The sequence below is a fragment of the Zophobas morio genome, unplaced genomic scaffold, assembly GCF_036711695.1.
Source record: "Zophobas morio isolate AGI-343-1 ecotype UQ-CSIRO unplaced genomic scaffold, CSIRO_AGI_Zmor_V1 ptg000469l, whole genome shotgun sequence".
In the NCBI taxonomy this organism is placed as follows: Eukaryota; Metazoa; Arthropoda; class Insecta; order Coleoptera; family Tenebrionidae; genus Zophobas; species Zophobas morio.
The window spans coordinates 209,678-234,976 of record NW_026972572.1 but is presented as its reverse complement, the minus strand read 5'-3'; positions in this window follow the sequence as shown (position 1 = coordinate 234,976).

The window sequence follows — 25,299 nt, the reverse complement described above, 5'->3', positions numbered from 1 at the left end:
GTTGAAATATAGTTCAAATTCAATAAAAATCGACAAAAATACAGTTTCTAGCTAAAATTTGATGGTTTCGTTGCACTTTCCGAGCCCGTAGGGTTTCTGATTGGCTTAAAAGTACAAGAAAACACTTCAAAAGTGACGTTTCTGAAGAATTTTAACAGTTTTCTTGTATCTACGAACGCCAGAATGCATAAAATTGACCTAAACGTCTCCTTTTCCTATTCTGAGTCGATTCTGCATGCTTTAAGTGTGTTTGGTGGCTCAGAACCATCAAAAAACGTTGAAATATAGTTCAAATTCAATAAAAATCGACAAAAATACAGTTTCTAGCTAAAATTTGATGGTTTCGTTGCACTTTCCGAGCCCGTAGGGTATCTGATTGGCTTAAAAGTACAAGAAAACACTTCAAAAGTGACGTTTCTGAAGAATTTTAACAGTTTTCTTGTATCTACGAAGGCCAGAATGCATAAAATTGACCTAAACGTCTCCTTTTCCTATTCTGAGTCGATTCTGCATGCTTTAAGTGTGTTTGGTGGCTCAGAACCATCAAAAAACGTTGAAATATAGTTCAAATTCAATAAAAATCGACAAAAATACAGTTTCTAGCTAAAATTTGATGGTTTCGTTGCACTTTCCGAGCCCGTTGGGTATCTGATTGGCTTAAAAGTACAAGAAAACACTTCAAAAGTGACGTTTCTGAAGAATTTTAACAGTTTTCTTGTATCTACGAACGCCAGAATGCATAAAATTGACCTAAACGTCTCCTTTTCCTATTCTGAGTCGATTCTGCATGCTTTAAGTGTGTTTGGTGGCTCAGAACCATCAAAAAACGTTGAAATATAGTTCAAATTCAATAAAAATCGACAAAAATACAGTTTCTAGCTAAAATTTGATGGTTTCGTTGCACTTTCCGAGCGCGTAGGGTATCTGATTGGCTTAAAAGTACAAGAAAACACTTCAAAAGTGACGTTTCTGAAGAATTTTAACAGTTTTCTTGTATCTACGAACGCCAGAATGCATAAATTTGACCTAAACGTCTCCTTTTCCTATTCTGAGTCGATTCTGCATGCTTTAAGTGTGTTTGGTGGCTCAGAACCATCAAAAAACGTTGAAATATAGTTCAAATTCAATAAAAATCGACAAAAATACAGTTTCTAGCTAAAATTTGATGGTTTCGTTGCACTTTCCGAGCCCGTAGGGTTTCTGATTGGCTTAAAAGTACAAGAAAACACTTCAAAAGTGACGTTTCTGAAGAATTTTAACAGTTTTCTTGTATCTACGAACGCCAGAATGCATAAAATTGACCTAAACGTCTTCTGAGTCGATTCTGCATGCTTTAAGTGTGTTTGGTGGCTCAGAACCATCAAAAAACGTTGAAATATAGTTCAAATTCAATAAAAATCGACAAAAATACAGTTTCTAGCTAAAATTTGATGGTTTCGTTGCACTTTCCGAGCCCGTAGGGTATCTGATTGGCTTAAAAGTACAAGAAAACACTTCAAAAGTGACGTTTCTGAAGAATTTTAACAGTTTTCTTGTATCTACGAACGCCAGAATGCATAAAATTGACCTAAACGTCTCCTTTTCCTATTCTGAGTCGATTCTGCATGCTTTAAGTGTGTTTGGTGGCTCAGAACCATCAAAAAACTTTGAAATATAGTTCAAATTCAATAAAAATCGACAAAAATACAGTTTCTAGCTAAAATTTGATGGTTTCGTTGCACTCTCCGAGCCCGTAGGGTATCTGATTGGCTTAAAAGTACAAGAAAACACTTCAAAAGTGACGTTTCTGAAGAATTTTAACAGTTTTCTTGTATCTACGAACGCCAGAATGCATAAAATTGACCTAAACGTCTCCTTTTCCTATTCTGAGTCGATTCTGCATGCTTTAAGTGTGTTTGGTGGCTCAGAACCATCAAAAAACGTTGAAATTAAGTTCAAATTCAATAAAAATCGACAAAAATACAGTTTCTAGCTAAAATTTGATGGTTTCGTTGCACTTTCCGAGCCCGTAGGTTATCTGATTGGCTTAAAAGTACAAGAAAACACTTCAAAAGTGACGTTTCTGAAGAATTTTAACAGTTTTCTTGTATCTACGAACGCCAGAATGCATAAAATTGACCTAAACGTCTCCTTTTCCTATTCTGAGTCGATTCTGCATGCTTTAAGTGTGTTTGGTGGCTCAGAACCATCAAAAAACGTTGAAATATAGTTCAAATTCAATAAAAATCGACAAAAATACAGTTTCTAGCTAAAATTTGATTGTTTCGTTGCACTTTCCGAGCCCGTAGGGTATCTGATTGGCTTAAAAGTACAAGAAAACACTTCAAAAGTGACGTTTCTGAAGAATTTTAACAGTTTTCTTGTATCTACGAACGCCAGAATGCATAAAATTGACCTAAACGTCTCCTTTTCCTATTCTGAGTCGATTCTGCATGCTTTAAGTGTGTTTGGTGGCTCAGAACCATCAAAAAACGTTGAAATATAGTTCAAATTCAATAAAAATCGACAAAAATACAGTTTCTAGCTAAAATTTGATGGTTTCGTTGCACTTTCCGAGCCCGTAGGGTATCTGATTGGCTTAAAAGTACAAGAAAACACTTCAAAAGTGACGTTTCTGAAGAATTTTAACAGTTTTCTTGTATCTACGAACGACAGAATGCATAAAATCGACCTAAACGTCTCCTTTTCCTATTCTGAGTCGATTCTGCATGCTTTAAGTGTGTTTGGTGGCTCAGAACCATCAAAAAACGTTGAAATATAGTTCAAATTCAATAAAAATCGACAAAAATACAGTTTCTAGCTAAAATTTGATGGTTTCGTTGCACTTTCCGAGCCCGTAGGGTATCTGATTGGCTTAAAAGTACAAGAAAACACTTCAAAAGTGACGTTTCTGAAGAATTTTAACAGTTTTCTTGTATCTACGAACGCCAGAATGCATAAAATTGACCTAAACGTCTCCTTTTCCTATTCTGGGTCGATTCTGCATGCTTTAAGTGTGTTTGGTGGCTCAGAACCATCAAAAAACGTTGAAATATAGTTCAAATTCAATAAAAATCGACAAAAATACAGTTTCTAGCTAAAATTTGATGGTTTCGTTGCACTTTCCGAGCCCGTAGGGTATCTGATTGGCTTAAAAGTACAAGAAAACACTTCAAAAGTGACGTTTCTGAAGAATTTTAACAGTTTTCTTGTATCTACGAACACCAGAATGCATAAAATTGACCTAAACGTCTCCTTTTCCTATTCTGAGTCGATTCTGCATGCTTTAAGTGTGTTTGGTGGCTCAGAACCATCAAAAAACGTTGAAATATAGTTCAAATTCAATAAAAATCGACAAAAATACAGTTTCTAGCTAAAATTTGATGGTTTCGTTGCACTTTCCGAGCCCGTAGGGTATCTGATTGGCTTAAAAGTACAAGAAAACACTTCAAAAGTGACGTTTCTGAAGAATTTTAACAGTTTTCTTGTATCTACGAACGCCAGAATGCATAAAATTGACCTAAACGTCTCCTTTTCCTATTCTGAGTCGATTCTGCATGCTTTAAGTGTGTTTGGTGGCTCAGAACCATCAAAAAACGTTGAAATATAGTTCAAATTCAATAAAAATCGACAAAAATACAGTTTCTAGCTAAAATTTGATGGTTTCGTTGCACTTTCCGAGCCCGTAGGGTATCTGATTGGCTTAAAAGTACAAGAAAACACTTCAAAAGTGACGTTTCTGAAGAATTTTAACAGTTTTCTTGTATCTACGAACGCCAGAATGCATAAAATTGACCTAAACGTCTCCTTTTCCTATTCTGAGTCGATTCTGCATGCTTTAAGTGTGTTTGGTGGCTCAGAACCATCAAAAAACGTTGAAATATAGTTCAAATTCAATAAAAATCGACAAAAATACAGTTTCTAGCTAAAATTTGATGGTTTCGTTGCACTTTCCGAGCCCGTAGGGTATCTGATTGGCTTAAAAGTACAAGAAAACACTTCAAAAGTGACGTTTCTGAAGAATTTTAACAGTTTTCTTGTATCTACGAACGCCAGAATGCATAAAATTGACCTAAACGTCTCCTTTTCCTATTCTGAGTCGATTCTGCATGCTTTAAGTGTGTTTGGTGGCTCAGAACCATCAAAAAACGTTGAAATATAGTTCAAATTCAATAAAAATCGACAAAAATACAGTTTCTAGCTAAAATTTGATGGTTTCGTTGCACTTTCCGAGCCCGTAGGATATCTGATTGGCCTAAAAGTACAAGAAAACACTTCAAAAGTGACGTTTCTGAAGAATTTTAACAGTTTTCTTGTATCTACGAACGCCAGAATGCATAAAATTGACCTAAACGTCTCCTTTTCCTATTCTGAGTCGATTCTGCATGCTTTAAGTGTGTTTGGTGGCTCAGAACCATCAAAAAACGTTGAAATATAGTTCAAATTCAATAAAAATCGACAAAAATACAGTTTCTAGCTAAAATTTGATGGTTTCGTTGCACTTTCCGAGCCCGTAGGGTATCTGATTGGCTTAAAAGTACAAGAAAACACTTCAAAAGTGACGTTTCTGAAGAATTTTAACAGTTTTCTTGTATCTACGAACACCAGAATGCATAAAATTGACCTAAACGTCTCCTTTTCCTATTCTGAGTCGATTCTGCATGCTTTAAGTGTGTTTGGTGGCTCAGAACCATCAAAAAACGTTGAAATATAGTTCAAATTCAATAAAAATCGACAAAAATACAGTTTCTAGCTAAAATTTGATGGTTTCGTTGCACTTTCCGAGCCCGTAGGGTATCTGATTGGCTTAAAAGTACAAGAAAACACTTCAAAAGTGACGTTTCTGAAGAATTTTAACAGTTTTCTTGTATCTACGAACGCCAGAATGCATAAAATTGACCTAAACGTCTCCTTTTCCTATTCTGAGTCGATTCTGCATGCTTTAAGTGTGTTTGGTGGCTCAGAACCATCAAAAAACGTTGAAATATAGTTCAAATTCAATAAAAATCGACAAAAATACAGTTTCTAGCTAAAATTTGATGGTTTCGTTGCACTTTCCGAGCCCGTAGGGTATCTGATTGGCTTAAAAGTACAAGAAAACACTTCAAAAGTGACGTTTCTGAAGAATTTTAACAGTTTTCTTGTATCTACGAACGCCAGAATGCATAAAATTGACCTAAACGTCTCCTTTTCCTATTCTGAGTCGATTCTGCATGCTTTAAGTGTGTTTGGTGGCTCAGAACCATCAAAAAACGTTGAAATATAGTTCAAATTCAATAAAAATCGATAAAAATACAGTTTCTAGCTAAAATTTGATGGTTTCGTTGCACTTTTCGAGCCCGTAGGATATCTGATTGTCTTAAAAGTACAAGAAAACACTTCAAAAGTGACGTTTCTGAAGAATTTTAACAGTTTTCTTGTATCTACGAACGCCAGAATGCATAAAATTGACCTAAACGTCTCCTTTTCCTATTCTGAGTCGATTCTGCATGCTTTAAGTGTGTTTGATGGCTCAGAACCATCAAAAAACGTTGAAATATAGTTCAAATTCAATAAAAATCGACAAAAATACAGTTTCTAGCTAAAATTTGATGGTTTCGTTGCACTTTCCGAGCCCGTAGGGTATCTGATTGGCTTAAAAGTACAAGAAAACACTTCAAAAGTGACGTTTCTGAAGAATTTTAACAGTTTTCTTGTATCTACGAACGCCAGAATGCATAAAATTGACCTAAACGTCTCCTTTTCCTATTCTGAGTCGATTCTGCATGCTTTAAGTGTGTTTGGTGGCTCAGAACCATCAAAAAACGTTGAAATATAGTTCAAATTCAATAAAAATCGACAAAAATACAGTTTCTAGCTAAAATTTGATGGTTTCGTTGCACTTTCCGAGCCCGTAGGGTATCTGATTGGCTTAAAAGTACAAGAAAACACTTCAAAAGTGACGTTTCTGAAGAATTTTAACAGTTTTCTTGTATCTACGAACGCCAGAATGCATAAAATTGACCTAAACGTCTCCTTTTCCTATTCTGAGTCGATTCTGCATGCTTTAAGTGTGTTTGGTGGCTCAGAACCATCAAAAAACGTTGAAATATAGTTCAAATTCAATAAAAATCGACAAAAATACAGTTTCTAGCTAAAATTTGATGGTTTCGTTGCACTTTCCGAGCCCGTAGGGTATCTGATTGGCTTAAAAGTACAAGAAAACACTTCAAAAGTGACGTTTCTGAAGAATTTTAACAGTTTTCTTGTATCTACGAACGCCAGAATGCATAAAATTGACCTAAACGTCTCCTTTTCCTATTCTGAGTCGATTCTGCATGCTTTAAGTGTGTTTGGTGGCTCAGAACCATCAAAAAACGTTGAAATATAGTTCAAATTCAATAAAAATCGACAAAAATACAGTTTCTAGCTAAAATTTGATGGTTTCGTTGCACTTTCCGAGCCCGTAGGGTATCTGATTGGCTTAAAAGTACAAGAAAACACTTCAAAAGTGACGTTTCTGAAGAATTTTAACAGTTTTCTTGTATCTACGAACGCCAGAATGCATAAAATTGACCTAAACGTCTCCTTTTCCTATTCTGAGTCGATTCTGCATGCTTTAAGTGTGTTTGGTGGCTCAGAACCATCAAAAAACGTTGAAATATAGTTCAAATTCAATAAAAATCGACAAAAATACAGTTTCTAGCTAAAATTTGATGGTTTCGTTGCACTTTCCGAGCCCGTAGGGTATCTGATTGGCTTAAAAGTACAAGAAAACACTTCAAAAGTGACGTTTCTGAAGAATTTTAACAGTTTTCTTGTATCTACGAACGCCAGAATGCATAAAATTGACCTAAACGTCTCCTTTTCCTATTCTGAGTCGATTCTGCATGCTTTAAGTGTGTTTGGTGGCTCAGAACCATCAAAAAACGTTGAAATATAGTTCAAATTCAATAAAAATCGACAAAAATACAGTTTCTAGCTAAAATTTGATGGTTTCGTTGCACTTTCCGAGCCCGTAGGGTATCTGATTGGCTTAAAATTACAAAAAAACACTTCAAAAGTGACGTTTCTGAAGAATTTTAACAGTTTTCTTGTATCTACGAACGCCAGAATGCATAAAATTGACCTAAACGTCTCCTTTTCCTATTCTGAGTCGATTCTGCATGCTTTAAGTGTGTTTGGTGGCTCAGAACCATCAAAAAACGTTGAAATATAGTTCAAATTCAATAAAAATCGACAAAAATACAGTTTCTAGCTAAAATTTGATGGTTTCGTTGCACTTTCCGAGCCCGTAGGGTATCTGATTGGCTTAAAAGTACAAGAAAACACTTCAAAAGTGACGTTTCTGAAGAATTTTAACAGTTTTCTTGTATCTACGAACGCCAGAATGCATAAAATTGACCTAAACGTCTCCTTTTCCTATTCTGAGTCGATTCTGCATGCTTTAAGTGTGTTTGGTGGCTCAGAACCATCAAAAAACGTTGAAATATAGTTCAAATTCAATAAAAATCGACAAAAATACAGTTTCTAGCTAAAATTTGATGGTTTCGTTGCACTTTCCGAGCCCGTAGGGTATCTGATTGGCTTAAAAGTACAAGAAAACACTTCAAAAGTGACGTTTTCTGAAGAATTTTAACAGTTTTCTTGTATCTACGAACGCCAGAATGCATAAAATTGACCTAAACGTCTTCTTTTCCTATTCTGAGTCGATTCTGCATGCTTTAAGTGTGTTTGGTGGCTCAGAACCATCAAAAAACGTTGAAATATAGTTCAAATTCAATAAAAATCGACAAAAATACAGTTTCTAGCTAAAATTTGATGGTTTCGTTGCACTTTCCGAGCCCGTAGGGTATCTGATTGGCTTAAAAGTACAAGAAAACACTTCAAAAGTGACGTTTCTTAAGAATTTTAACAGTTTTCTTGTATCTACGAACGCCAGAATGCATAAAATTGACCTAAACGTCTCCTTTTCCTATTCTGAGTCGATTCTGCAAGCTTTAAGTGTGTTTGGTGGCTCAGAACCATCAAAAAACGTTGAAATATAGTTCAAATTCAATAAAAATCGACAAAAATACAGTTTCTAGCTAAAATTTGATGGTTTCGTTGCACTTTCCGAGCCCGTAGGGTATCTGATTGGCTTAAAAGTACAAGAAAACACTTCAAAAGTGACGTTTCTGAAGAATTTTAACAGTTTTCTTGTATCTACGAACGCCAGAATGCATAAAATTGACCTAAACGTCTCCTTTTCCTATTCTGAGTCGATTCTGCATGCTTTAAGTGTGTTTGGTGGCTCAGAACCATCAAAAAACGTTGAAATATAGTTCAAATTGAATAAAAATCGACAAAAATACAGTTTCTAGCTAAAATTTGATGGTTTCGTTGCACTTTCCGAGCCCGTAGGGTATCTGATTGGCTTAAAAGTACAAGAAAACACTTCGAAAGTGACGTTTCTGAAGAATTTTAACAGTTTTCTTGTATCTACGAACGCCAGAATGCATAAAATTGACCTAAACGTCTCCTTTTCCTATTCTGAGTCGATTCTGCATGCTTTAAGTGTGTTTGGTGGCTCAGAACCATCAAAAAACGTTGAAATATAGTTCAAATTCAATAAAAATCGACAAAAATACAGTTTCTAGCTAAAATTTGATGGTTTCGTTGCACTTTCCGAGCCCGTAGGTTATCTGATTGGCTTAAAAGTACAAGAAAACACTTCAAAAGTGACGTTTCTGTAGAATTTTAACAGTTTACTTGTATCTACGAACGCCAGAATGCATAAAATTGACCTAAACGTCTCCTTTTCCTATTCTGAGTCGATTCTGCATGCTTTAAGTGTGTTTGGTGGCTCAGAACCATCAAAAAACGTTGAAATATAGTTCAAATTCAATAAAAATCGACAAAAATACAGTTTCTAGCTAAAATTTGATGGTTTCGTTGCACTTTCCGAGCCCGTTGGGTATCTGATTGGCTTAAAAGTACAAGAAAACACTTCAAAAGTGACGTTTCTGAAGAATTTTAACAGTTTTCTTGTATCTACGAACGCCAGAATGCATAAAATTGACCTAAACATCTCCTTTTCCTATTCTGAGTCGATTCTGCATGCTTTAAGTGTGTTTGGTGGCTCAGAACCATCAAAAAACGTTGAAATATAGTTCAAATTCCATAAAAATCGACAAAAATACAGTTTCTAGCTAAAATTTGATGGTTTCGTTGCACTTTCCGAGCCCGTAGGGTATCTGATTGGCTTAAAAGTACAAGAAAACACTTCAAAAGTGACGTTTCTGAAGAATTTTAACAGTTTTCTTGTATCTACGAACGCCAGAATGCATAAAATTGACCTAAACGTCTCCTTTTCCTATTCTGAGTCGATTCTGCATGCTTTAAGTGTGTTTGGTGGCTCAGAACCATCAAAAAACGTTGAAATATAGTTCAAATTCAATAAAAATCGACAAAAATACAGTTTCTAGCTAAAATTTGATGGTTTCGTTGCACTTTCCGAGCCCGTAGGGTATCTGATTGGCTTAAAAGTACAAGAAAACACTTCAAAAGTGACGTTTCTGAAGAATTTTAACAGTTTTCTTGTATCTACGAACGCCAGAATGCATAAAATTGACCTAAACGTCTCCTTTTCCTATTCTGAGTCGATTCTGCATGCTTTAAGTGTGTTTGGTGGCTCAGAACCATCAAAAAACGTTGAAATATAGTTCAAATTCAATAAAAATCGACAAAAATACAGTTTCTAGCTAAAATTTGATGGTTTCGTTGCACTTTCCGAGCCCGTTGGGTATCTGATTGGCTTAAAAGTACAAGAAAACACTTCAAAAGTGACGTTTCTGAAGAATTTTAACAGTTTTCTTGTATCTACGAACGCCAGAATGCATAAAATTGACCTAAACGTCTCCTTTTCCTATTCTGAGTCGATTCTGCATGCTTTAAGTGTGTTTGGTGGCTCAGAACCATCAAAAAACGTTGAAATATAGTTCAAATTCCATAAAAATCGACAAAAATACAGTTTCTAGCTAAAATTTGATGGTTTCGTTGCACTTTCCGAGCCCGTAGGGTATCTGATTGGCTTAAAAGTACAAGAAAACACTTCAAAAGTGACGTTTCTGAAGAATTTTAACAGTTTTCTTGTATCTACGAACGCCAGAATGCATAAAATTGACCTAAACGTCTCCTTTTCCTATTCTGAGTCGATTCTGCATGCTTTAAGTGTGTTTGGTGGCTCAGAACCATCAAAAAACGTTGAAATATAGTTCAAATTCAATAAAAATCGACAAAAATACAGTTTCTAGCTAAAATTTGATGGTTTCGTTGCACTTTCCGAGCCCGTAGGGTATCTGATTGGCTTAAAAGTACAAGAAAACACTTCAAAAGTGACGTTTCTGAAGAATTTTAACAGTTTTCTTGTATCTACGAACGCCAGAATGCATAAAATTGACCTAAACGTCTCCTTTTCCTATTCTGAGTCGATTCTGCATGCTTTAAGTGTGTTTGGTGGCTCAGAACCATCAAAAAACGTTGGAATATAGTTCAAATTCAATAAAAATCGACAAAAATACAGTTTCTAGCTAAAATTTGATGGTTTCGTTGCACTTTCCGAGCCAGTAGGGTATCTGATTGGCTTAAAAGTACAAGAAAACACTTCAAAAGTGACGTTTCTGAAGAATTTTAACAGTTTTCTTGTATCTACGAACGCCAGAATGCATAAAATTGACCTAAACGTCTCCTTTTCCTATTCTGAGTCGATTCTGCATGCTTTAAGTGTGTTTGGTGGCTCAGAACCATCAAAAAACGTTGAAATATAGTTCAAATTCAATAAAAATCGACAAAAATACAGTTTCTAGCTAAAATTTGATGGTTTCGTTGCACTTTCCGAGCCCGTAGGGTATCTGATTGGCTTAAAAGTACAAGAAAACACTTCAAAAGTGACGTTTCTGAAGAATTTTAACAGTTTTCTTGTATCTACGAACGCCAGAATGCATAAAATTGACCTAAACGTCTCCTTTTCCTATTCTGAGTCGATTCTGCATGCTTTAAGTGTGTTTGGTGGCTCAGAACCATCAAAAAACGTTGAAATATAGTTCAAATTCAATAAAAATCGACAAAAATACAGTTTCTAGCTAAAATTTGATGGTTTCGTTGCACTTTCCGAGCCCGTAGGGTATCTGATTGGCTTAAAAGTACAAGAAAACACTTCAAAAGTGACGTTTCTGAAGAATTTTAACAGTTTTCTTGTATCTACGAACGCCAGAATGCATAAAATTGACCTAAACGTCTCCTTTTCCTATTCTGAGTCGATTCTGCATGCTTTAAGTGTGTTTGGTGGCTCAGAACCATCAAAAAACGTTGAAATATAGTTCAAATTCAATAAAAATCGACAAAAATACAGTTTCTAGCTAAAATTTGATGGTTTCGTTGCACTTTCCGAGCCCGTAGGGTATCTGATTGGCTTAAAAGTACAAGAAAACACTTCAAAAGTGACGTTTCTGAAGAATTTTAACAGTTTTCTTGTATCTACGAACGCCAGAATGCATAAAATTGACCTAAACGTCTCCTTTTCCTATTCTGAGTCGATTCTGCATGCTTTAAGTGTGTTTGGTGGCTCAGAACCATCAAAAAACGTTGAAATATAGTTCAAATTCAATAAAAATCGACAAAAATACAGTTTCTAGCTAAAATTTGATGGTTTCGTTGCACTTTCCGAGCCCGTAGGGTATCTGATTGGCTTAAAAGTACAAGAAAACACTTCAAAAGTGACGTTTCTGAAGAATTTTAACAGTTTTCTTGTATCTACGAACGCCAGAATGCATAAAATTGACCTAAACGTCTCCTTTTCCTATTCTGAGTCGATTCTGCATGCTTTAAGTGTGTTTGGTGGCTCAGAACCATCAAAAAACGTTGAAATATAGTTCAAATTCAATAAAAATCGACAAAAATACAGTTTCTAGCTAAAATTTGATGGTTTCGTTGCACTTTCCGAGCCCGTAGGGTATCTGATTGGCTTAAAAGTACAAGAAAACACTTCAAAAGTGACGTTTCTGAAGAATTTTAACAGTTTTCTTGTATCTACGAACGCCAGAATGCATAAAATTGACCTAAACGTCTCCTTTTCCTATTCTGAGTCGATTCTGCATGCTTTAAGTGTGTTTGGTGGCTCAGAACCATCAAAAAACATTGAAATATAGTTCAAATTCAATAAAAATCGACAAAAATACAGTTTCTAGCTAAAATTTGATGGTTTCGTTGCACTTTCCGAGCCCGTAGGGTATCTGATTGGCTTAAAAGTACAAGAAAACACTTCAAAAGTGACGTTTCTGAAGAATTTTAACAGTTTTCTTGTATCTACGAACGCCAGAATGCATAAAATTGACCTAAACGTCTCCTTTTCCTATTCTGAGTCGATTCTGCATGCTTTAAGTGTGTTTGGTGGCTCAGAACCATCAAAAAACGTTGAAATATAGTTCAAATTCAATAAAAATCGACAAAAATACAGTTTCTAGCTAAAATTTGATGGTTTCGTTGCACTTTCCGAGCCCGTAGGGTATCTGATTGGCTTAAAAGTACAAGAAAACACTTCAAAAGTGACGTTTCTGAAGAATTTTAACAGTTTTCTTGTATCTACGAACGCCAGAATGCATAAAATTGACCTAAACGTCTCCATTTCCTATTCTGAATCGATTCTGCATGCTTTAAGTGTGTTTGGTGGCTCAGAACCATCAAAAAACGTTGAAATATAGTTCAAATTCAATAAAAATCGACAAAAATACAGTTTCTAGCTAAAATTTGATGGTTTCGTTGCACTTTCCGAGCCCGTAGGGTATCTGATTGGCTTAAAAGTACAAGAAAACACTTCAAAAGTGACGTTTCTGAAGAATTTTAACAGTTTTCTTGTATCTACGAACGCCAGAATGCATAAAATTGACCTAAACGTCTCCTTTTCCTATTCTGAGTCGATTCTGCATGCTTTAAGTGTGTTTGGTGGCTCAGAACCATCAAAAAACGTTGAAATATAGTTCAAATTCAATAAAAATCGACAAAAATACAGTTTCTAGCTAAAATTTGATGGTTTCGTTGCACTTTCCGAGCCCGTAGGGTATCTGATTGGCTTAAAAGTACAAGAAAACACTTCAAAAGTGACGTTTCTGAAGAATTTTAACAGTTTTCTTGTATCTACGAACGCCAGAATGCATAAAATTAACCTAAACGTCTCCTTTTCCTATTCTGAGTCGATTCTGCATGCTTTAAGTGTGTTTGGTGGCTCAGAACCATCAAAAAACGTTGAAATATAGTTCAAATTCAATAAAAATCGACAAAAATACAGTTTCTAGCTAAAATTTGATGGTTTCGTTGCACTTTCCGAGCCCGTTGGGTATCTGATTGGCTTAAAAGTACAAGAAAACACTTCAAAAGTGACGTTTCTGAAGAATTTTAACAGTTTTCTTGTATCTACGAACGCCAGAATGCATAAAATTGACCTAAACGTCTCCTTTTCCTATTCTGAGTCGATTCTGCATGCTTTAAGTGTGTTTGGTGGCTCAGAACCATCAAAAAACATTGAAATATAGTTCAAATTCAATAAAAATCGACAAAAATACAGTTTCTAGCTAAAATTTGATGGTTTCGTTGCACTTTCCGAGCCCGTAGGGTATCTGATTGGCTTAAAAGTACAAGAAAACACTTCAAAAGTGACGTTTCTGAAGAATTTTAACAGTTTTCTTGTATCTACGAACGCCAGAATGCATAAAATTGACCTAAACGTCTCCTTTTCCTATTCTGAGTCGATTCTGCATGCTTTAAGTGTGTTTGGTGGCTCAGAACCATCAAAAAACGTTGAAATATAGTTCAAATTCAATAAAAATCGACAAAAATACAGTTTCTAGCTAAAATTTGATGGTTTCGTTGCACTTTCCGAGCCCGTAGGGTATCTGATTGGCTTAAAAGTACAAGAAAACACTTCAAAAGTGACGTTTCTGAAGAATTTTAACAGTTTTCTTGTATCTACGAACGCCAGAATGCATAAAATTGACCTAAACGTCTCCTTTTCCTATTCTGAGTCGATTCTGCATGCTTTAAGTGTGTTTGGTGGCTCAGAACCATCAAAAAACGTTGAAATATAGTTCAAATTCAATAAAAATCGACAAAAATACAGTTTCTAGCTAAAATTTGATGGTTTCGTTGCACTTTCCGAGCCCGTTGGGTATCTGATTGGCTTAAAAGTACAAGAAAACACTTCAAAAGTGACGTTTCTGAAGAATTTTAACAGTTTTCTTGTATCTACGAACGCCAGAATGCATAAAATTGACCTAAACGTCTCCATTTCCTATTCTGAATCGATTCTGCATGCTTTAAGTGTGTTTGGTGGCTCAGAACCATCAAAAAACGTTGAAATATAGTTCAAATTCAATAAAAATCGACAAAAATACAGTTTCTAGCTAAAATTTGATGGTTTCGTTGCACTTTCCGAGCCCGTAGGGTATCTGATTGGCTTAAAAGTACAAGAAAACACTTCAAAAGTGACGTTTCTGAAGAATTTTAACAGTTTTCTTGTATCTACGAACGCCAGAATGCATAAAATTGACCTAAACGTCTCCTTTTCCTATTCTGAGTCGATTCTGCATGCTTTAAGTGTGTTTGGTGGCTCAGAACCATCAAAAAACGTTGAAATATAGTTCAAATTCAATAAAAATCGACAAAAATACAGTTTCTAGCTAAAATTTGATGGTTTCGTTGCACTTTCCGAGCCCGTAGGGTATCTGATTGGCTTAAAAGTACAAGAAAACACTTCAAAAGTGACGTTTCTGAAGAATTTTAACAGTTTTCTTGTATCTACGAACGCCAGAATGCATAAAATTAACCTAAACGTCTCCTTTTCCTATTCTGAGTCGATTCTGCATGCTTTAAGTGTGTTTGGTGGCTCAGAACCATCAAAAAACGTTGAAATATAGTTCAAATTCAATAAAAATCGACAAAAATACAGTTTCTAGCTAAAATTTGATGGTTTCGTTGCACTTTCCGAGCCCGTTGGGTATCTGATTGGCTTAAAAGTACAAGAAAACACTTCAAAAGTGACGTTTCTGAAGAATTTTAACAGTTTTCTTGTATCTACGAACGCCAGAATGCATAAAATTGACCTAAACGTCTCCTTTTCCTATTCTGAGTCGATTCTGCATGCTTTAAGTGTGTTTGGTGGCTCAGAACCATCAAAAAACATTGAAATATAGTTCAAATTCAATAAAAATCGACAAAAATACAGTTTCTAGCTAAAATTTGATTGTTTCGTTGCACTTTCCGAGCCCGTAGGGTATCTGATTGGCTTAAAAGTACAAGAAAACACTTCAAAAGTGACGTTTCTGAAGAATTTTAACAGTTTTCTTGTATCTACGAACGCCAGAATGCATAAAATTGACCTAAACGTCTCCTTTTCCTATTCTGAGTCGATTCTGCATGCTTTAAGTGTGTTTGGTGGCTCAGAACCATCAAAAAACGTTGAAATATAGTTCAAATTCAATAAAAATCGACAAAAATACAGTTTCTAGCTAAAATTTGATGGTTTCGTTGCACTTTCCGAGCCCGTTGGGTATCTGATTGGCTTAAAAGTACAAGAAAACACTTCAAAAGTGACGTTTCTGAAGAATTTTAACAGTTTTCTTGTATCTACGAACGCCAGAATGCATAAAATTGACCTAAACGTCTCCTTTTCCTATTCTGAGTCGATTCTGCATGCTTTAAGTGTGTTTGGTGGCTCAGAACCATCAAAAAACGTTGAAATATAGTTCAAATTCAATAAAAATCGACAAAAATACAGTTTCTAGCTAAAATTTGATGGTTTCGTTGCACTTTCCGAGCCCGTAGGGTATCTGATTGGCTTAAAAGTACAAGAAAACACTTCAAAAGTGACGTTTCTGAAGAATTTTAACAGTTTTCTTGTATCTACGAACGCCAGAATGCATAAAATTGACCTAAACGTCTCCTTTTCCTATTCTGAGTCGATTCTGCATGCTTTAAGTGTGTTTGGTGGCTCAGAACCATCAAAAAACGTTGAAATATAGTTCAAATTCAATAAAAATCGACAAAAATACAGTTTCTAGCTAAAATTTGATGGTTTCGTTGCACTTTCCGAGCCCGTAGGGTATCTGATTGGCTTAAAAGTACAAGAAAACACTTCAAAAGTGACGTTTCTGAAGAATTTTAACAGTTTTCTTGTATCTACGAACGCCAGAATGCATAAAATTGACCTAAACGTCTCCTTTTCCTATTCTGAGTCGATTCTGCATGCTTTAAGTGTGTTTGGTGGCTCAGAACCATCAAAAAACGTTGAAATATAGTTCAAATTCAATAAAAATCGACAAAAATACAGTTTCTAGCTAAAATTTGATGGTTTCGTTGCACTTTCCGAGCCCGTAGGGTATCTGATTGGCTTAAAAGTACAAGAAAACACTTCAAAAGTCACGTTTCTGAAGAATTTTAACAGTTTTCTTGTATCTACGAACGCCAGAATGCATAAAATTGACCTAAACGTCTCCTTTTCCTATTCTGAGTCGATTCTGCATGCTTTAAGTGTGTTTGGTGGCTCAGAACCATCAAAAAACGTTGAAATATAGTTCAAATTCAATAAAAATCGACAAAAATACAGTTTCTAGCTAAAATTTGATGGTTTCGTTGCACTTTCCGAGCCCGTAGGGTATCTGATTGGCTTAAAAGTACAAGAAAACACTTCAAAAGTGACGTTTCTGAAGAATTTTAACAGTTTTCTTGTATCTACGAACGCCAGAATGCATAAAATTGACCTAAACGTCTCCTTTTCCTATTCTGAGTCGATTCTGCATGCTTTAAGTGTGTTTGGTGGCTCAGAACCATCAAAAAACGTTGAAATATAGTTCAAATTCAAAAAAAATCGACAAAAATACAGTTTCTAGCTAAAATTTGATGGTTTCGTTGCACTTTCCGAGCCCGTAGGGTATCTGATTGGCTTAAAAGTACAAGAAAACACTTCAAAAGTGACGTTTCTGAAGAATTTTAACAGTTTTCTTGTATCTACGAACGCCAGAATGCATAAAATTGACCTAAACGTCTCCTTTTCCTATTCTGAGTCGATTCTGCATGCTTTAAGTGTGTTTGGTGGCTCAGAACCATCAAAAAACGTTGAAATATAGTTCAAATTCAATAAAAATCGACAAAAATACAGTTTCTAGCTAAAATTTGATGGTTTCGTTGCACTTTCCGAGCCCGTAGGGTATCTGATTGGCTTAAAAGTACAAGAAAACACTTCAAAAGTGACGTTTCTGAAGAATTTTAACAGTTTTCTTGTATCTACGAACGCCAGAATGCATAAAATTGACCTAAACGTCTCCTTTTCCTATTCTGAGTCGATTCTGCATGCTTTAAGTGTGTTTGGTGGCTCAGAACCATCAAAAAACGTTGAAATATAGTTCAAATTCAATAAAAATCGACAAAAATACAGTTTCTAGCTAAAATTTGATGGTTTCGTTGCACTTTCCGAGCCCGTAGGGTATCTGATTGGCTTAAAAGTACAAGAAAACACTTCAAAAGTGACGTTTCTGAAGAATTTTAACAGTTTTCTTGTATCTACGAACGCCAGAATGCATAAAATTGACCTAAACGTCTCCTTTTCCTATTCTGAGTCGATTCTGCATGCTTTAAGTGTGTTTGGTGGCTCAGAACCATCAAAAAACGTTGAAATATAGTTCAAATTCAATAAAAATCGACAAAAATACAGTTTCTAGCTAAAATTTGATGGTTTCGTTGCACTTTCCGAGCCCGTAGGGTATCTGATTGGCTTAAAAGTACAAGAAAACACTTCAAAAGTGACGTTTCTGATGAATTTTAACAGTTTTCTTGTATCTACGAACGCCAGAATGCATAAAATTGACCTAAACGTCTCCTTTTCCTATTCTGAGTCGATTCTGCATGCTTTAAGTGTGTTTGGTGGCTCAGAACCATCAAAAAACTTTGAAATATAGTTCAAATTCAATAAAAATCGACAAAAATACAGTTTCTAGCTAAAATTTGATGGTTTCGTTGCACTTTCCGAGCCCGTAGGGTATCTGATTGGCTTAAAAGTACAAGAAAACACTTCAAAAGTGACGTTTCTGAAGAATTTTAACAGTTTTCTTGTATCTACGAACGCCAGAATGCATAAAATTGACCTAAACGTCTCCTTTTCCTATTCTGAGTCGATTCTGCATGCTTTAAGTGTGTTTGGTGGCTCAGAACCATCAAAAAACGTTGAAATATAGTTCAAATTCAATAAAAATCGACAAAAATACAGTTTCTAGCTAAAATTTGATGGTTTCGTTGCACTTTCCGAGCCCGTAGGGTATCTGATTGGCTTAAAAGTACAAGAAAACACTTCAAAAGTGACGTTTCTGAAGAATTTTAACAGTTTTCTTGTATCTACGAACGCCAGAATGCATAAAATTGACCTAAACGTCTCCTTTTCCTATTCTGAGTCGATTCTGCATGCTTTAAGTGTGTTTGGTGGCTCAGAACCATCAAAAAACGTTGAAATATAGTTCAAATTCAATAAAAATCGACAAAAATACAGTTTCTAGCTAAAATTTGATGGTTTCGTTGCACTTTCCGAGCCCGTAGGGTATCTGATTGGCTTAAAAGTACAAGAAAACACTTCAAAAGTGACGTTTCTGAAGAATTTTAACAGTTTTCTTGTATCTACGAACGCCAGAATGCATAAAATTGACCTAAACGTCTCCTTTTCCTATTCTGAGTCGATTCTGCATGCTTTAAGTGTGTTTGGTGGCTCAGAACCATCAAAAAACGTTGAAATATAGTTCAAATTCAATAAAAATCGACAAAAATACAGTTTCTAGCTAAAATTTGATGGTTTCGTTGCACTTTCCGAGCCCGTTGGGTATCTGATTGGCTTAAAAGTACAAGAAAACACTTCAAAAGTGACGTTTCTGAAGAATTTTAACAGTTTTCTTGTATCTACGAACGCCAGAATGCATAAAATTGACCTAAACGTCTCCTTTTCCTATTCTGAGTCGATTCTGCATGCTTTAAGTGTGTTTGGTGGCTCAGAACCATCAAAAAACGTTGAAATATAGTTCAAATTCAATAAAAATCGACAAAAATACAGTTTCTAGCTAAAATTTGATGGTTTCTTTGCACTTTCCGAGCCCGTAGGGTATCTGATTGGCTTAAAAGTACAAGAAAACACTTCAAAAGTGACGTTTCTGAAGAATTTTAACAGTTTTCTTGTATCTACGAACGCCAGAATGCATAAAATTGACCTAAACGTCTCCTTTTCCTATTCTGAGTCGATTCTGCATGCTTTAAGTGTGTTTGGTGGCTCAGAACCATCAAAAAACGTTGAAATATAGTTCAAATTCAATAAAAATCGACAAAAATACAGTTTCTAGCTAAAATTTGATGGTTTCGTTGCACTTTCCGAGCCCGTAGGGTATCTGATTGGCTTAAAAGTACAAGAAAACACTTCAAAAGTGACGTTTCTGAAAAATTTTAACAGTTTTCTTGTATCTACGAACGCCAGAATGCATAAAATTGACCTAAACGTCTCCTTTTCCTATTCTGAGTCGATTCTGCATGCTTTAAGTGTGTTTGGTGGCTCAGAACCATCAAAAAACGTTGAAATATAGTTCAAATTCAATAAAAATCGACAAAAATACAGTTTCTGGCTAAAATTTGATGGTTTCGTTGCACTTTCCGAGCCCGTAGGGTATCTGATTGGCTTAAAAGTACAAGAAAACACTTCAAAAGTGACGTTTCTGAAGAATTTTAACAGTTTTCTTGTATCTACGAACGCCAGAATGCATAAAATTGACCTAAACGTCTCCTTTTCCTATTCTGAGTCGATTCTGCATGCTTTAAGTGTGTTTGGTGGCTCAGAACCATCAAAAAACGTTGAAATATAGTTCAAATTCAATAAAAATCGACAAAAATACAGTTTCTAGCTAAAATTTGATGGTTTCGTTGCACTTTCCGAGCCCGTAGGGTATCTGATTGGCTTAAAAGTACAAGAAAACACTTCAAAAGTGACGTTTCTGAAGAATTTTAACAGTTTTCTTGTATCTACGAACGCCAGAATGCATAAAATTGACCTAAACGTCTCCTTTTCCTATTCTGAATCGATTCTGCATGCTTTAAGTGTGTTTGGTGGCTCAGAACCATCAAAAAACGTTGAAATATAGTTCAAATTCAATAAAAATCGACAAAAATACAGTTTCTAGCTAAAATTTGATGGTTTCGTTGCACTTTCCGAGCCCGTAGGATATCTGATTGGCTTAAAAGTACAAGAAAACACTTCAAAAGTGACGTTTCTGAAGAATTTTAACAGTTTTCTTGTATCTACGAACGCCAGAATGCATAAAATTGACCTAAACGTCTCCTTTTCCTATTCTGAGTCGATTCTGCATGCTTTAAGTGTGTTTGGTGGCTCAGAACCATCAAAAAACGTTGAAATATAGTTCAAATTCAATAAAAATCGACAAAAATACAGTTTCTAGCTAAAATTTGATGGTTTCGTTGCACTTTCCGAGCCCGTAGGGTATCTGATTGGCTTAAAAGTACAAGAAAACACTTCAAAAGTGACGTTTCTGAAGAATTTTAACAGTTTTCTTGTATCTACGAACGCCAGAATGCATAAAATTGACCTAAACGTCTCCTTTTCCTATTCTGAGTCGATTCTGCATGCTTTAAGTGTGTTTGGTGGCTCAGAACCATCAAAAAACGTTGAAATATAGTTCAAATTCAATAAAAATCGACAAAAATTCAGTTTCTAGCTAAAATTTGATGGTTTCGTTGCACTTTCCGAGCCCGTAGGGTATCTGATTGGCTTAAAAGTACAAGAAAACACTTCAAAAGTGACGTTTCTGAAGAATTTTAACAGTTTTCTTGTATCTACGAACGCCAGAATGCATAAAATTGACCTAAACGTCTCCTTTTCCTATTCTGAGTCGATTCTGCATGCTTTAAGTGTGTTTGGTGGCTCAGAACCATCAAAAAACGTTGAAATATAGTTCAAACTCAATAAAAATCGACAAAAATACAGTTTCTAGCTAAAATTTGATGGTTTCGTTGCACTTTCCGAGCCCGTAGGGTATCTGATTGGCTTAAAAGTACAAGAAAACACTTCAAAAGTGACGTTTCTGAAGAATTTTAACAGTTTTCTTGTATCTACGAACGCCAGAATGCATAAAATTGACCTAAACGTCTCCTTTTCCTATTCTGAGTCGATTCTGCATGCTTTAAGTGTGTTTGGTGGCTCAGAACCATCAAAAAACGTTGAAATATAGTTCAAATTCAATAAAAATCGACAAAAATACAGTTTCTAGCTAAAATTTGATGGTTTCGTCGCACTTTCCGAGCCCGTAGGGTTTCTGATTGGCTTAAAAGTACAAGAAAACACTTCAAAAGTGACGTTTCTGAAGAATTTTAACAGTTTTCTTGTATCTACGAACGCCAGAATGCATAAAATTGACCTAAACGTCTCCTTTTCCTATTCTGAGTCGATTCTGCATGCTTTAAGTGTGTTTGGTGGCTCAGAACCATCAAAAACCGTTGAAATATAGTTCAAATTCAATAAAAATCGACAAAAATACAGTTTCTAGCTAAAATTTGATGGTTTCGTTGCACTTTCCGAGCCCGTAGGGTATCTGATTGGCTTAAAAGTACAAGAAAACACTTCAAAAGTGACGTTTCTGAAGAATTTTAACAGTTTTCTTGTATCTACGAACGCCAGAATGCATAAAATTGACCTAAACGTCTCCTTTTCCTATTCTGAGTCGATTCTGCATGCTTTAAGTGTGTTTGGTGGCTCAGAACCATCAAAAAGAAACTGTCGCGGTCGCCATGTGTAACTGTGCTCTAGGTTTCGTGGTCGATTGTAGTGTTTATTTTGCTTTAGTTATTTAAATACTTCAGTGGGTTTTGTTGCTAACGTTAGTTGAAAGGCTCAGGCAGTCTTTTTGAGCTGTTTGGTAATCGTTTAGTTTTGTTTTTAAGTTTTATTACTTTTGAGAATTTTTTTCTTTATTTACAAATTTATTTCTGGTGCTGCCCACCAGGGGCGCCGGCGCCGGCGTGCGCAGTAGTCAGCTGATTTGTGTTTATAAACTTTTAATTAAAATTCATGATGCTCTTTCCTTGTGGTAAATGTCTAGCGGTGATAGATATTGATAGGGCTGCTTTTATAACGTGTAGTGGTACTTGCGATAAGCGGTTTCACACTTCATGTGTTGATGTGCCTGCTGATCTTCATGAGAAGATAATTTCGTGTCCAGGGTTGTTTTGGAAGTGCACGGATTGCTGTCGCAGATGTTTTTCTATTGACCAGGTAGGTCTAATGGACTTATTACAACAGAAATATTCTGAAATGTTAAAAAATCTTGATAAGGTGTTTGAAGATTTAAAATCTAATTTTATCAGAACAGCAGTTGATAAAAATAATGATCCCCAAGTTACTGTTCCTTCCTATTCAGATATATTGAGTAACAATACTCAGCCAGCTATATTAATTAAACCTAAATCTGAACAAACGGCTGTCAAAACGAAAATTGATGTCAAAGAAAATATTAGTACAGTGGATATGCAGTTATCTCTATCCAAAGTTAAGTCGGTCAAAGATGGGGGCGTGGTAGTGGGTTTTTCGTCAAGGGAGGAAAATCTTCGCTTTAAAAAAGCTGCAAAGGAGAAACTTTCTGATAATTATGAAATACGTGAACTAAAAGGTGTTCAGCCTCGTGTAAAAATTGTGGGCTTAAATCAAATTTACAAAGAAAATGAGATTGTTGAGTATGTAGAGCACGCGGTTAGAAACAATTCTACTGACATTAATTTAGCGTCTGAATGTACTTTTATTAAATTATGGCCCACGAAGAAAAATCCTAAAATTTATCAGGTTTTGGTGCAATTAGATAGAAAATCTTATGATTTTCTAATGAATGCTGGGGGACTGTTTATAGGATATGATCACTGTTCTGTTTTTGATGCGGTACAAATCTTAAGATGTTTTAATTGTAATGGCTATCATCACAGTTCCAAAAGTTGTAAAAGCCTTAAATCTTGTCCTAGGTGTGCGATGAACGATCATGCTGTTAGGGATTGTACTGCTGAGCATTTGAAATGTGTTAATTGTTTGACTGCAATAGAGAAAGAGAATTTAGATGTTGACCCCAACCATGCGGCATGGGATGTTTTGTGTCCTGTTTTTATAAAAGCAGTTGAAAAGTTTAAAAAGGACATCCTTTTTAAGCAGTGACTATCTCCCTTTGCAAGGAACAGTGATTTTAAACAGGTAAATCATAACTCCCCACTGTTAATATACTATCAAAATGTCCGTGGCTTAAACTCTAAAACTGTTGAGTTTTATAATAATGTTTTATTGTCTAATTTTGATGTTATTGCATTATCTGAAACTTGGCTTCACCAAGAATTTCAAAATAGTGAACTTTTTTCTTCTAACTTTGTGGTGTTTCGGAAGGATAGGAATTTTAAATCACTGAATTTGTCTAGGGGTGGAGGTGTTTTATTAGCCGTTAAATCCTCCTTATCTGTTAAACCAATTAATATAAATGATGACATTATGAAACTTTTGGGTAAAATTGATATTGTAGGTGTAGAACTTTCTATTGCTGGAAAATCGGTGTTTATTTTTTCAATTTATTTTCCTCCTGATGTTAGTTCTGATCATTTTTCTACTTTTGCTGATGTGATACATTCATTTCATTTTATTTATGGATCCAATATAATATTTATTGGAGACTTTAATATTCCTGATTTTCATTGTAACTATAATTCTGGTCATATTTCAGGTCCGATAGTTCCCATAATGCTTCTAATGGAAAGCTTAAAACTGAAACAATATAATTCTATTCTTAATATAAAAAATAGACTACTTGATTTAGTGTTGTCTAATGTACCTTGCTTAGTATCAAATTGTGAAGACTATATTGTTTCAATTGATGATCACCATCCCCCATTACTAATTACAGTCAATGATTTATGTAAAGCTAAATGTAAATATATAACACCTAAATCTAGAATCTATGATTACAACTTTTACAAAGTTGAGATGAATTCTCTAAAAGATGAGCTTACTAAGGTAGACTGGTCTTTCTTAAGTGAATGCAGTGATGTGAATTTAGCATGTTCCTTATTTTATAATAAGCTGTATGAGATATTTGATTTGATAATTCCAAGACGCCGTCATTGCAAAAGAGAATATCCTCCTTGGTTTTCGAATCAGCTTATTAATAAAATTAAGAAAAAATTTAAATTGTGGCATGCGTATAAAACTCAAAATGATTTTTCAGTTTATGAACAATTTAAAGTCTTAAGGAGAGATATTAAAAGAGAAACCTTGAAGCTATATAAACAATATGTGTTAAACCTAGAAAATAATATCTCAAAGGATTGCAATAAGTTCTGGCAATTTATTAAGTTGAAGAAGAAAGGGACGGGTATTCCTGTTAGTATGACTTACAAAGGAGAGTGTGTTGATGGACCTGAATCGATTGCGAAATCTTTTGCAGCTCATTTTAAGTCAGCCTATTGTTCGAATATTAATAACTCTAATTTCAGATATGATTTTGATTCTCTGTCCTGCTGGTCTTTAAATATGGTGTCAGAACAGAATGTTGTGAAAGCCATTTTAAGATTAAAACCTAAGTACACTGTAGGCCATGATGGGGTTCCAGCTATTTTGATTAGAGAATGCGCTTCGAATTTTAGTGAACCTTTGATGACGTTATTCAATTTGGCGTTAAAACTGAATACATTTCCAAATTTATGGAAATCAGCCATGATCTTACCTATTTTCAAAAAAGATGATCCTACAATAATTGAAAATTACAGACCGGTTTCCTTACTTAATAATTTTTCAAAAATTTTTGAATATCTAATTTTTGACTGTATTCTATATAATGTAAAGAACCATTTATCTGAGTGTCAACATGGTTTTTTTGAGGGCAGGTCTACTGTTACTAATTTGTGTATGTTTACGCAGTTTGTTTCAAAAAATTTAGATTCACGTTTACAGATTGACACTATATACACAGACTTCTCAAAAGCGTTTGACAGGCTCCAACACAAGGTACTTATTGAAAAACTTGGTAAATTGGGCTGTTCTCAAGATTTCTTGTATTTTCTTGGTTCTTATTTAACAGGTCGTAGTCTTTCTGTTTGTGTACATGGTTACTTTTCGGAAGAATTCACAGCTTTTTCGGGCGTTCCGCAGGGGTCTGTGTTGGGTCCGCTGCTCTTTAATATATTTATTAATGACATTACTCAAGTTTTGACTGTGCCATGCTTATTGTATGCTGATGACATGAAACTATTTTC